The 11899-nt window shown below is 53.2% G+C and overlaps 1 long non-coding RNA gene across 6 annotated transcripts; it reads left to right on the top strand.

Annotated features, from left to right (window-relative positions):
* The first annotated feature begins 319 nt into the window (after window positions 1-319).
* On the top strand, window positions 320-10163 carry LOC142930461 (uncharacterized). Of its 6 annotated transcripts, none has more exons than XR_012946393.1 (8): window positions 320-459; window positions 1572-1758; window positions 3228-3329; window positions 3632-3895; window positions 4622-4731; window positions 5983-6106; window positions 7571-7641; window positions 8075-10163. It is a non-coding gene; the product is annotated as an uncharacterized LOC142930461 (long non-coding RNA). The 6 variants fall into 6 exon arrangements; XR_012946391.1 differs by having other exon boundaries at window positions 323-459; window positions 3632-3781; XR_012946396.1 differs by having other exon boundaries at window positions 323-459; window positions 3632-3712.
* The last annotated feature ends 1736 nt before the right edge of the window (window positions 10164-11899 follow it).

Here is an 11899-nt window from a genome sequence, read left to right on the forward strand (position 1 = left end):
ATCTGTGAAACGCAGAATATTGCAGATAAAATCGGACATTTTGAGCTTGCTGCCGGATCGATTGAGTGGAATCAATCCCAACACGTACACTCTCACTTCACCCCCTCCGTGCCCCCTCTGGCGACCCCCCTCCAAGCCCCCACTGCCCCGCCCCGTTCCCCCTCGCACTCCCACCCCCATTCCTCCGCTCGCGGCCCCCCCTTTAGCCCCTTTCCCCTCCCCCCTCGTAATCCCCCATGCCCCCCCCCTCGCGACCCCCCCCTCACGCCCCCATTGCCCACCCCCCTCCCCCCGCTGCTACTTCCGGTCAGGCAGGGGGCGAGTGGAGGCGGCGCGCGCTGTGGATTGTGGGTGGCGAGCGGCTGATTTGGTTTCCCGCTCACGGCCACCGTCAGTGGGTCGCGAAATCTTCTGAAGTGGCGGCTCGCTGGGCCTCCTCTACGTCGACTCAGCCTGAAGGTGAGAACCTCGCGCGGTGTGCACACATCAGCAGTGGCGGCGGTGGTGGGGGTAGACAGAGGAGGAGGCGCCTGGCCCACAGCCGTCACGTCCTAGACGCCTGCTGAGTTCACGGCGCTGCTTCAAGCAGAGCCCGGCCCTGCTGCTGCTGATGAGGCGCTGACGGTGGAAACCGGCCCCAGAGTGGTCCTCGTGTTGAGCCATAGCTGATGAGAGGCACTCCCAGACTGCCGTGTGTTTTTATCCCTGGAGGGACGGGTTTGTTGTGGAGGCGAATCGCCTGCTGCTGGAAAAGGCATCCACTTGAGGCCGCTATATAGAGGTATTTGGTCTACTCTTCCACGCTGGTCCGGACGTGTTGGAGCAAAGTGGCCATGCCCACACTTTACCCCACCACACGCAGGGCGTTAGTTCGCTGGACTTGCAATGCAGAGGTGTAGGTTAGATTTCATTCCCACTCACACCCACCGACACTCAGCCACCCACCCAGCCACTCTCTGGGCATCTATGAAAAAGAGCTTCATAGCTCATCGGATTCCTCCAGCAAAAACATACTGATTCTCACCCACCCACTCAGCCATTCACCCACCCACTCTGGCACTCATCCACTCACCAATTCACTCAGCCACCCACTCGGCCACCCACTCAGCCACCCACTCTCTCACCCACTTCGTCACCGGTCGCCCACTGCCACCCACCCACTTGGTCACCGGTCACCCACTGCCACCCACCCACTTAGTCACCGGTCACCCACTGCCACCGGTCACTCACTCTGCCACCGGTCACTCACTCTGCCACCCACCCACTCTCTCACCAACCCACCGACTCTCTTGCCAACCCACCGACTCTCTCGCCAACCCATCCACTCACCCACAGGGAGATACAAGGAGACAAGGGGACCCACATGGTGTGAGAGTGTATCAGCATCATTGTGGTTGTTGTGGTGGTTATGTTGGTTGTTATGGTTGTGGTGGTTATGGTTATATTTGTGGCAGTAGTGTTTATACTTGTGGTTATGTAGCTGGTGGTTATATTTGTGGTTATGGCGATTATGGTCGCAGTGATTGTGATTATATTTGTTGTGGTTATAACCCGCGATGTATTTCGTCGAGGATGGATGCCGCCGCGTGCAGGAGTTGGGCGAGGCGGGAGTGAGCCACCTGAAGCGCCCTCTCCGACGGTGGTGAGCCGCCGGGCGGCCGGGCAGTGAGCAGCTCGGCCGGCGTCGCTTCTCCTCCCCCTTCCGGGGCTGCCAACCCCGGTGGTGTTGAGTCGTCCTCCTCTTCCACTGGAGCCCTGGTACGAGTTTTTCTTCGCGTCTCCATTATAGCGATTCATCTTACTATTTGGCTACTTCTGACGCCAGTTGTAGTGGGTGGAACGGAGAGCGAGACTTCTTACCGAAAGAACCAAAGAGTATGAACTTCTATGGTTTATTTAACCTCTTTTTAGTGGTGTGCTACCATTCCCTTTGCACTCCTATCGTTTTTGTATTGTTTGTTGTTGTGACGTTATGACCCCGTGCCCCCTACTGGCACATCTGTGATCAAAGAGCTTTATAGCTCATTGGATTCCTCCAGCACAGAATCAATACCGATTCTGATGAGACCGGAACGAACACGTTTGAATCGAATCGCGTACTTCGCTTTACTAAAATAGTTGTGGAATCGATTCTTGTGGAATCTGTTCTCGTGGAATCGAATCATCGATATTAATTACAGAGATTCACCATCGATATTAATTACAGACATTAATCAACGACGTCGCTAGGAGTATCGTGGTGCCGCTCTGCAAACCTTCGGGCTACTATCAAAGGTTTGTTCATGAAGCCATCCAGATATATAAACACAGACATAACTTCAACCGAGAAGATGGATACCAATTGAGTAATCATTGGAAGAATGTTATTAACCAGGTAAAACCTTAACTGCTTGATGGTGTTGCCTTAACTTTCCGCATCTCTAATTTCTTAAGCTTCCCACTCCAAGCCCCGCTCTCTTCAGCACTCCCCTCCTCATACCCCCCCTCTCTATCTCTCCTCCCTGATCCTCCCCCCTTCTCTTACCTATATAGTCTCTTGTTTACAGCAGCTCTTTTTCCCACGTCGGCAATTGTTTCTTGCTGTGGTTTGTCCCACCTGATGATGGACGCTTGTGTTGCGCCCGAAACGTCGTGATTTAATTTATTTTATATTTTATGCCTATGTGACTTTACCGAAAGAACCAAAGAGTATAGCCCAAGAGAGTTTGTGTAGGTGGGAGCAGTGTTGTAGCACAGTAGGGGGCACAGGTGGTGCATCGGCCAGTCATCTCAGTCAAGCAACCAATGGCAACCTGGGTCTGTCTGTCTGTGACCTCCTGCTGCCAGCGGGCGTTCGACGCTTCATGTGGCCTTAACCTGCACGTAGCCTGGCACGAGCGCCGTGGTGACATCTCCACCACTTCGTGGCGAATGGCGGTTGTTGTTTATGGTCGTCTCGCGATTAGCACTACGCTGCACTACTAACCCAGCGACCCGAGTTCAATTCCCGCTCAAGGCCAACACTGTTGACGATTCCGTTCCTGGGCCTCCCCTTGGTCAACTCAGCCTCAAATGAGTACCTGGTGCGTTGTGTAAACATCGCCACTGGGGAGATTAAGGCGGCCGGATGTGGTGCTGGCCACCTACCCCCCTTCGTGTATCAAATGTGCTGCTCGTTAACAGCACTTGCACCCGACAGTCCTGTCGAAGGCTACATGGGGGATCTTTGTCTTTGTTTGGTGTTGCAGCTGAGGAGGCGCAACTGCACGGCGAGTACCTCTACCGCAAGGCGCAGGAGGCCAAGAAGATCCTCGTAGAGGAGAAGGCGCGGCTCAAGAGGGCGCTCGATGGTAACGGGCGGCAAGACGGATCTAGAGATGGGCTCGCGACGACAAGACGGACGAGAGACAGCGAGACAGATTAGAGACGTTGAGACACGCAAGACAGACTAGAGACGGATCTAGAGACAATGAGACATGCAAGACTGACTAAGATGGTACAAGACGGTCTGACAATACAGGCGACAAGACAACCGCGCGTTGAAAGCGTTTCCGAATGAATCCATGCGTGCGCATGATTTTTCTTCCTTGTTAATTCTCCCCTGCCCGCCCCCTACCCACTGCCCCCTGTCCCCCTGACGTCGTCACCGAAGAAAACCTGGTGCTGCCTACGGACCTGCGGTGGGAGGCGCTTGAACTCCAGAAGGCCGTGGAGTTCGACCAGGGAGGGGAGGGTGATCTCACATCCCTCACCATCACGTCTCCTCGCATCTCTCTCTCTTCCTTCCCGCGAGACTCTCGAGGCAGGGGGATAAGCGTCGCGCGTCTCCGCCCGCTAGACACGCCGAGTCGGCGCGCATCCCCGGCTCGCCGTCGGTCCTTCCTGCCAAGCGGTGGCACCGTGTTTTGCCGCGGAGGTTCGCGGATCGAGAACGGCGGGCCCTCAACCCCCCCCCCCCACCGGTTTAATGGGTTTAATGCCGCAGTTGCGTTGACCATAATACTGCACGGCGATTACTTCCCAAGTGGACTTTGAAAAATCCCATGGCGTGAACGCGGAAAAGAGTCGGCCGTGTGTGTGTGTGTGGTGGCTGGCGTAAATTTTGGTGGAATGTCGAATGAAGGCCGTGGTCACCACATAACGTGTGCTTCTGGAGCAGTCTTCCTTCTGGAGCGGTCTTCCTTACAATATTAGGAAGCCACTGGAGCTTTGCACTTTTAAATCATCGTCTAGATTGACAAACTCATTTCTTGAGAACTACTTTTTGTGGTTAGTTTGTCACACTTCCGATTACCACGGTTGGTTACATGCTGTAACAAAGAGGTTTAACATGCACTGACGCACTCATTCACTCACTCATCATTTTACTCAATTTACCCACTCACCTGCCATATCACCCACCCACTCTTGCAATTGGGACTCATCCAGGTCTCATTAGTGCTCAGCTCGCTACACAAAATCAACGCGATCACTGCAGAGTGATATTCTAAACCATTCCTGGTCGCTCCTTCCATCCACCCACACACACCTTCACTCACCTGCACGGGGAAGTATGGCAAATGATAACCTACCCTCTCCGTCCCCCCTGCCCCATCTACCACCTCTTTCTATCCACCCCCCCCCCCCCCCCCCGTGTCAGTAGGAGTGAGCAGCCACATGGATGACGAGTACCGCTGAGCCGGCGTGAAGGACCCACACATCATGGCGACGAGCTCACGCGACCCCAGCTCCCTCCTCAAGCAGTTCATCAAGGTGCGGGCACGGGGTCACAGGGGCTACAGGGTTTGGGGTCACACGAGGAATGTGGGTCCTCGTGTATTGCATGTGTACAAGCGCGCAAAGACAGAGGTCCCCCATATAGCCTTAACAGGCTTTTGGGACAGGTGCTGTTTGCGAGGGTGTAGGTGGCTAGCACCACAACTGGCCACCTTTATCTCTCTGGTAATGATGTTTACACACCGCACTAGGTACTCATTTGAGGCTGAGTTGATCTAGGGGAGTCCCAGGACCAGTTCAGATAATCGCCACTGGTGTTGGCCATGAACGGAAATCAACCTCGGGTCACTAGGTTTGTGGGGCAGCATGCTAACTGCTAAATTACCGCACACACACACATGTTCTCTATCGGCTTTAGAATCAGTTCCTTGCACCTCACACGAGCCGTGTCGACCAATCATCGGGCTTGTGCAGTGTGAGACAACTCGCATCCGTTGAGTTAACCAGAAGAAATCTGGTTGTTGATGAAAGGTGGAGGCTGTGTGGGGGGGGGGGGGTCGTAAGTGGTGGAGCGTTGGACACTTTGGTTTGGTGCATGCAGCTTTTGTCAACTTCATTCCTCGCGATTCAGTCCGCCTTTTCCCGATGACCGATCCCTTCCATTGAAAATGTATCTACTGTAGCACTACGCACAGTTGGTGGTCACGGAAAGATGTACCATTGGGGGCGCCACTGTGGCGAGATGTTAACTCCCTCACCTGGTATACAGGAGGTCGCAGGTTCAATCCTGACCCTGATGCCTGCTGTATATTTGGAGTTGCGTGCCTCTTTCCGAGGAGTCGCGTGGATTTCTCTCCAGGTCCTCCGGTTTTTCCCTCCGCATTTAGAATCGACGTCCGTTTAAGAGTATTTGGCTGCTATAAATTTCCACATGACGATAAGCCACTTAGTTGAGCTATGATTTGTGGCCAGGTCGCTTCTGGAAAAGAGCTGCATAGCTCAGTGGGCCTTACCTGGTAAAATATAAATAGTAAAGTTTTTCCAATGGTGCATCCCAGTTGTGCCAACACGGGGTTTGGCGACCCCGTATACCGGTACGGCTCGGCTCGGCTTCCGCAATGGAAAAAACAAACAACACAACCCGAGTCGGATACAGTGGGAGGGCGGGGAAGTGGGGGGGCGAACGCAGCGTGGCCGGGACGGACGCCGGTGGAAAGAGCGGACTCGGCGTGTGACCGCTTGCTGTCATGTTACCACACCACCACCACCATCCCACCACCACCGCAGGAGATGAAGCTGATCCTGCCGAACGCTCAGCCGATGAACCACGGAGGCCACAAGCTGCAGGCGCTGGTGTGGGCGTGCTGCGCCAACGCCGTCAACGACTTCATCGTCCTGCATGAGCACCGCGGTATGCCAGGCACGCGCACGCACCGCAGTCGACAAAGCTCCCCCGTGTAGGCCTTTAACAGGCTGTCAGGGCAAGTGCTGTTTGTCGAGCGACCTACGAAGGCCGGCAGGGCACACGGCGGGGTGGGTGGTGTGGTCATTACCGCATCTGGCCCCTTTTGTCTCCCCACTGTCGATGCTTGGACACACTGGAAATCGAAGTCAGGTCACCGGATTTGTAGTGTAATGAGATAGCCACTCCGCTCCCGCTCCCCGGTGTGATGCATGGTGTGACGTGTGTGATGCGGTGCAACAGACGGGGCATGGAGGTGTATTTAGCTGTGCGTACGATGTGCGGTGTGTAGTATGACGCTGCAGACGGGGAATTGTGGTGTCTTAACTGTGTATGTGGTGTGATATGGTATGATGCCGCTGATGGAAGGGCAGTGTGTTTAACTCTCCAGTACAGTCTGTGTGACACCTGTGGTGTGTCTAACTTTCCGGCGTGCTGTTCATGTGACACGTGGTACGATGCCACGGTGTACTTGACACTCTCGAGCGTGGTGATGCGGCACGACATCCGGACGTGGACATTATGTCCGAGGCATTCCCACACCTCGTGATGCACAACTTCACGTCGCGACTCGGAAAGAGGGTGCGTGCGGGCACCGTGCCAGTCTCACCCACATCTTCCTCCCCCATCCCCAAAGCACAAAGATCCCTCGTATAGGCTATAACCCTTTCTCATTTTCATGATGTACATATACGTCGTCGAAACGGAACCGTAAGAAAAACTCAAGTACGTCTTCTGACCTGAAGACATACCGAGGCTCCCATAAGACCATGCGGGAGGGCGTGTGGCACAGTTTTGTTCCATAGAGTGCCGGTCGTGTCACTACGGTTCTCTGCGGTGAGGGCAACGCCTTTTAAAAACAGCAGCGCTACGCCTCTATAAATAAAATTAACGCCGAGCCGCTCGCGCGTACCGAGATTCAGCGGTGAACGTGACACCTACCACCCGGCAACTTGCAGATGTCTCGGAATGGGAAAGAGTGAGCAGACTTTTGGGCCAGGTGCTGTGTGTCCGCCTGTATATTCGGAGTTTGCATGTTCTCCTCCTGGTCACTTTGATTTTTCTCCGGGTCCTCCGGGTTTTTCCCTACACATTTAGAAACTTGAATTTCGAGTATTTTGCTGCTATACATTTTTATGTGAAAAAGAGCTACATAGCTCAGTGGTAAAATAAAAATAGTTTCGTTTTACTTTAGTTTTCGAGCAACAGCACAGTTTTTATTTAACGCCATCTCTGAAGCTGAAGGCGCGTAATGTTGTTCATTTGTTAATGCATCCGCAGTTTTAAACAGGGTGGCCGCTGGCCTCTAACTGGCAAACGTCTGCGAGGACGCGTAATGAGAGTCCAGCGCCGTCCGTGTGACTTGCCACGACCCCTCCCGTGACATCTGTGCCCCCCCTTCCCTCCCAACAGGCACAACGTCTACAAGCGCGACGGCAAGGACATCGAGTTGAAGGAGGTGGGACCGTGATTCGAAATGGAGCGTAAGTCTGCCTGACACATTGTTACTCGTCTCCACTTTACACCCCTGCAGAGGCGGTGGAAATTCCACATTCCTTGTGGACTTCCCTACGAAGTGGTTGTAAATTTTATCGACCCCTGAGAGGATGATGGGCTGAATGTAAGAGTCTAGCCTCGGGCTAGGTGGCTCGCGGGTGACTTGTAGAGCGGATCGGAACTTGAGTCGGTGGGGTCGCTGCTCTGGTCGCATTCGCTGTACCGTGACCCGACTCGCATTCCCCCACCCCGGATGCGATGTGTAAATTCAAAGATGATCGGACGTAATGCTGGCCACCCACACCCACCCCTTGGTGTGCCGTGCTGGCTTTCCTACATGCTAACACACGAACAGCGCTTTTCCCACTCCGTCTGTTAAAGGCTGCATGGGGTGGATCTTTGCTTTTGTGTGTCGCGCAGTCTATGAGATTAAACTGGGCACGCTGGACAACGCGGCCACCGCCGAGGTGGAGTGGCCTTGGCGTACATGAACACGGCGAAGAAGAGGAAGTTCCTGAGCGTGGAGTGAGGGAGGGGGGCGACTTCCCCCCCCATGGGCCTGGGGGGAGGGGCATTGGGGGGGGGTTTGTCCCTGGAAAGCCGGAGTTGGAGTCGAACCTCGCGGCGCTCTCCGCCGAGGCTCGAGACGTTGAGGAGAGGTCGCCGCGTGGATAGGGCAGTGCGTGAATCGCTGTTCCAACCCTCGTCACACCCGCGCATTATACGCGTCACACACACATTGCGGATGTACATTTATCAAACACAAACATTTACATCGTCGCATGCGTCGCACACAGAAGCACACAATTGTACAAAAAGACAAAGGTACGCCATATCGCCGTTAACAGATTGCTGGGGCAAGTGCTGTTAACGGGTAGCAACTATGATGGCCGGCATGGCACAGAAGTGGTTGTGTGGCCAGCCCCACGTCTGGCTGCCTTTGTCCTCCCCAGTTTTGCGATGTTATACACACCACACCACGTACTCAGATGGCTGAGTTCGTAGTGCGCTAACTGCTGCACCACCGCTCCCCAAACGGTGTACATACACGCGTACACAAAACGAAACATTAACATTTATTTAAGTAACAAAAAAGAATACCAAGTCAGGCAGATGGAGAAAGTGGCGTGTCGCCGTGCACAGCACCGCTCTCGTAGCTACTCACCTAGGGTGGGAGCTCTTGGCTTCAATGCCACCCGGGATGTTTAGATGTGAAAACCTGCCATAAATAATATTTTTGGGAAGTCACAAGCGCCTTAAGTTGCATCTCATCTCGACCATTTTAATGGGCACCCCCCCCCCCCCCTGTAGCTGTCCCCCTGTGGCACAAAATAAACTAACAAAACTAATCTATTTTTATTTTACCAGGTAAGGCCCACTCAGCTGTATAGCTCTCTTTCAGGAACGACCGGGCCACAAATGAAAGCGCTATAAAGTGGCTTGTCACACAGGAATATATAGCAGCCAAATACTTTTAAACACATGTTTCTAAATGTGGAGGGAAAAACCGAAGGACCCAGAGAAAAACCCACGCGGTCACGGGGAGAACATGCAAACTCCAGATATACAGGCGTCGGGATTTAACCCACGACCTCTATACCAGGCGAGGCCCCAAGGTGAATCAGCACTTGGCCTGCGAGCGGGTATTATTAGTCTGTCAGTAGGGGGTAATGATTCCGGATTTCAGTCTCAATTGAAACTGAAATCTGGAACACTTTTGTCATATTTTGCTCGTATAAGTGTGTTCATAAAATACAAGTTTGGTCATTGAGAGAGTTATAAATGTCCTATACGCATTTCATGTTTATTGTGTTTATTGTATTTAATGTATGAAGAAAATACAATTTTTTATATGCTACAGTATGTTTCACACGTTATTCAGTGACACTGCATATGACGGGCAATGTTTGGGGCAATCGGCCTTCAACATGGAAAATACATCGAGGCCACATGACCCGTGGCCACCGCCACTTCAACCGTGGCCCCACCACTTCAACCGTGGCCCCATTGGCACGTTGATGTGTGGCTCTGCCTTCACCTGTGGTGAGAATGAGACCAGAAAAATTACAGGAGGCCGACTCCATATGAGTCCGTCACGCTCTGGATCTCGCTAATGGGACGTCGGATGAAAATAAAACATGGAAGCGACAAGTTTCTTCTCTGGCGAGGACATTCCCACAAGATTGCCGCCTTTCCAAATTAATAGAATTTGCCCCAACATCACCCTGATCCAAACCAGCGGGAGCTGAAATCTTCCAGAAGGTTCAGGATTTATTGGTACAATCGTTCGGATGTTGGTGTCCGCATGGACTTGCATTTAAAACCCCCGGTCCGCTTGACGTCTTTTAAACAATACCTGTGGTCGGGTCCGCTCCCCCACCTTTCTATCCCCTGATTTTTTTTTAATAACCGGTGTAGTATATGTTGACGGTGTGTGCGTGTATCACAACGTGATGTAACCGGGCCCTCGAATTGCCTCAAGAAATGAATAAACAACACCTGTCGCTTTGCTGTTGTGATGTCACCACGAGGCACCGAATGACGGTGGGACGGCGTCGTCGCACTCGTCGAGTGGACAAGGGCTCCGTGAAATGACGGTGCGGATTGCGCCAAGCGTATAGAGGTCGCTGATTGCGCGCCCCTGTGGCTCGACCACTCGTGGGTCCACCTCAAAGTTCCTGTGCCCATTTGAACCTCATTGCCTGCGATGATGCTGCTGCTGCCATGGAAGAACACACGTGGCGCCCTCTTGTCTCTCCATGTTGTCTTTCACGTCCTATCGCAGTTTTCAGGTCACTTGATGTTTACAGCCTCCGGTAAGGAGGCAGTGAGGTTCAGCCGCTCGATTTTTCTTCCTTTAGTGCACAGTACCGTACACGGATACGGGCACAGTACGACACCGTAGCTTTATTGATTGTTCAACAAAAAAGACCATCCCTCGCCCAATCTAGTTACTATACGGTGTAATATATCGCGAGACATTTGTTAACGTAAAAAAATTGGAACTGTAATGCTGAAAATTATACTCCATGAAACTCGGGGTTTTATGGAGTATCTGAGGGCTTCTCAACGCTTCATGCCTCGCCCCCACTGATGCCCTCTTCTCCCCACTCCTACTACTGACGATTGTATGTAGGGTGTGTAGGCATTTACTTCCGACTGTTGTATGTAGGGTGGTGGGGTGGTGGTGGTGGTGGTGGGAGTAAATGAGATTTAAAACTGGGTGCTCAACTTGAACTCACCACGACTCACATCATGTATGCACTCATCCGCCATCTTGCTCACTGACCCTGTTTCCGTGTTGATGGTGTGAGTCCGTATTGATGCTGTGAGTCTGTTGATCGTGTGAGTCTGTTGATGCTGTGAGTCTGTGTTGATCGTGGGAGTCTGTGTTGATCATGTGAGTCTGTGTTGATGCTGTGAGTCCGTGTTGATGGCTCGGGGGCACGGTACAGAAGGACAGTACAACTGTAGAGTAATAGTTGTTGTCCAGCAGCGGCAACTGCGGTGGACGGGGAGTACACACGCCAGTGAGCCTCACGCGGGTTTGTCAGCAGGGCGGAGGCACTGGGGCAAGGATCACAGAGACCCTGTCTGGAAGACCCTGGAACTCGCTCGTGGGTTGGAGAAGGGAGGCGCGGCCAGGGCGGAGCCAGGCCGCGCCGAGTCGGATAAAAGCAGCGGAGAGCGAGAGCTCGTGGTTGCAGGTTCTGGGAAGTGGAGTCGTCTCGTCGGCACTGTCGTCTTTGCCGACTTGGTCGCTGCCGTCTTCACTAGATAATTGGGCGACCGGATAGTTGTTGGCTGTCTCGGTCGATGCCGTCAGTGTAACATGGTGAGGGTTGTGTCTAAGCTAGGCTATTTGACTTGGGAGAAGCGAGGGCGAGTCTGTGAACCTGATGGTGTTAAATAAGGAAGGTGCGGAAGGTACGGGAGAGGATGAGGAAGATCGTGGGATGGATGGGGGAGGATGAGATAGTGGGAGGGACGGGGGAGGAAGAAAGTGGGAGGGATGGGAGAGAAAGAAGGAGATAGCGGGGGGGACGGGAGAGGAAGAGGGAGATAGTGGGAGGGAAGGGGGCGAAAGAGGGAGATAGTGGCAGGAAAGGGGAATGAAGAGGGAGATAGTTGGAGCGACTGGGGAAGTAGAGGGAGATAGTGGGAGTTATTTGGGAGGATTAGGCAGATCGGTTAGAGTAAGAAGGTGATAGTGGGATGGAAGAGGAAGGAAGAGGGAGAGAGTGC

This window comes from Petromyzon marinus, chromosome 39 (genome assembly GCF_048934315.1).
Source record: "Petromyzon marinus isolate PM22_M1 ecotype Great Lakes invasive population chromosome 39, UKy_Petmar_22M1.pri1.0, whole genome shotgun sequence".
Taxonomy (NCBI): Eukaryota; Metazoa; Chordata; class Hyperoartia; order Petromyzontiformes; family Petromyzontidae; genus Petromyzon; species Petromyzon marinus.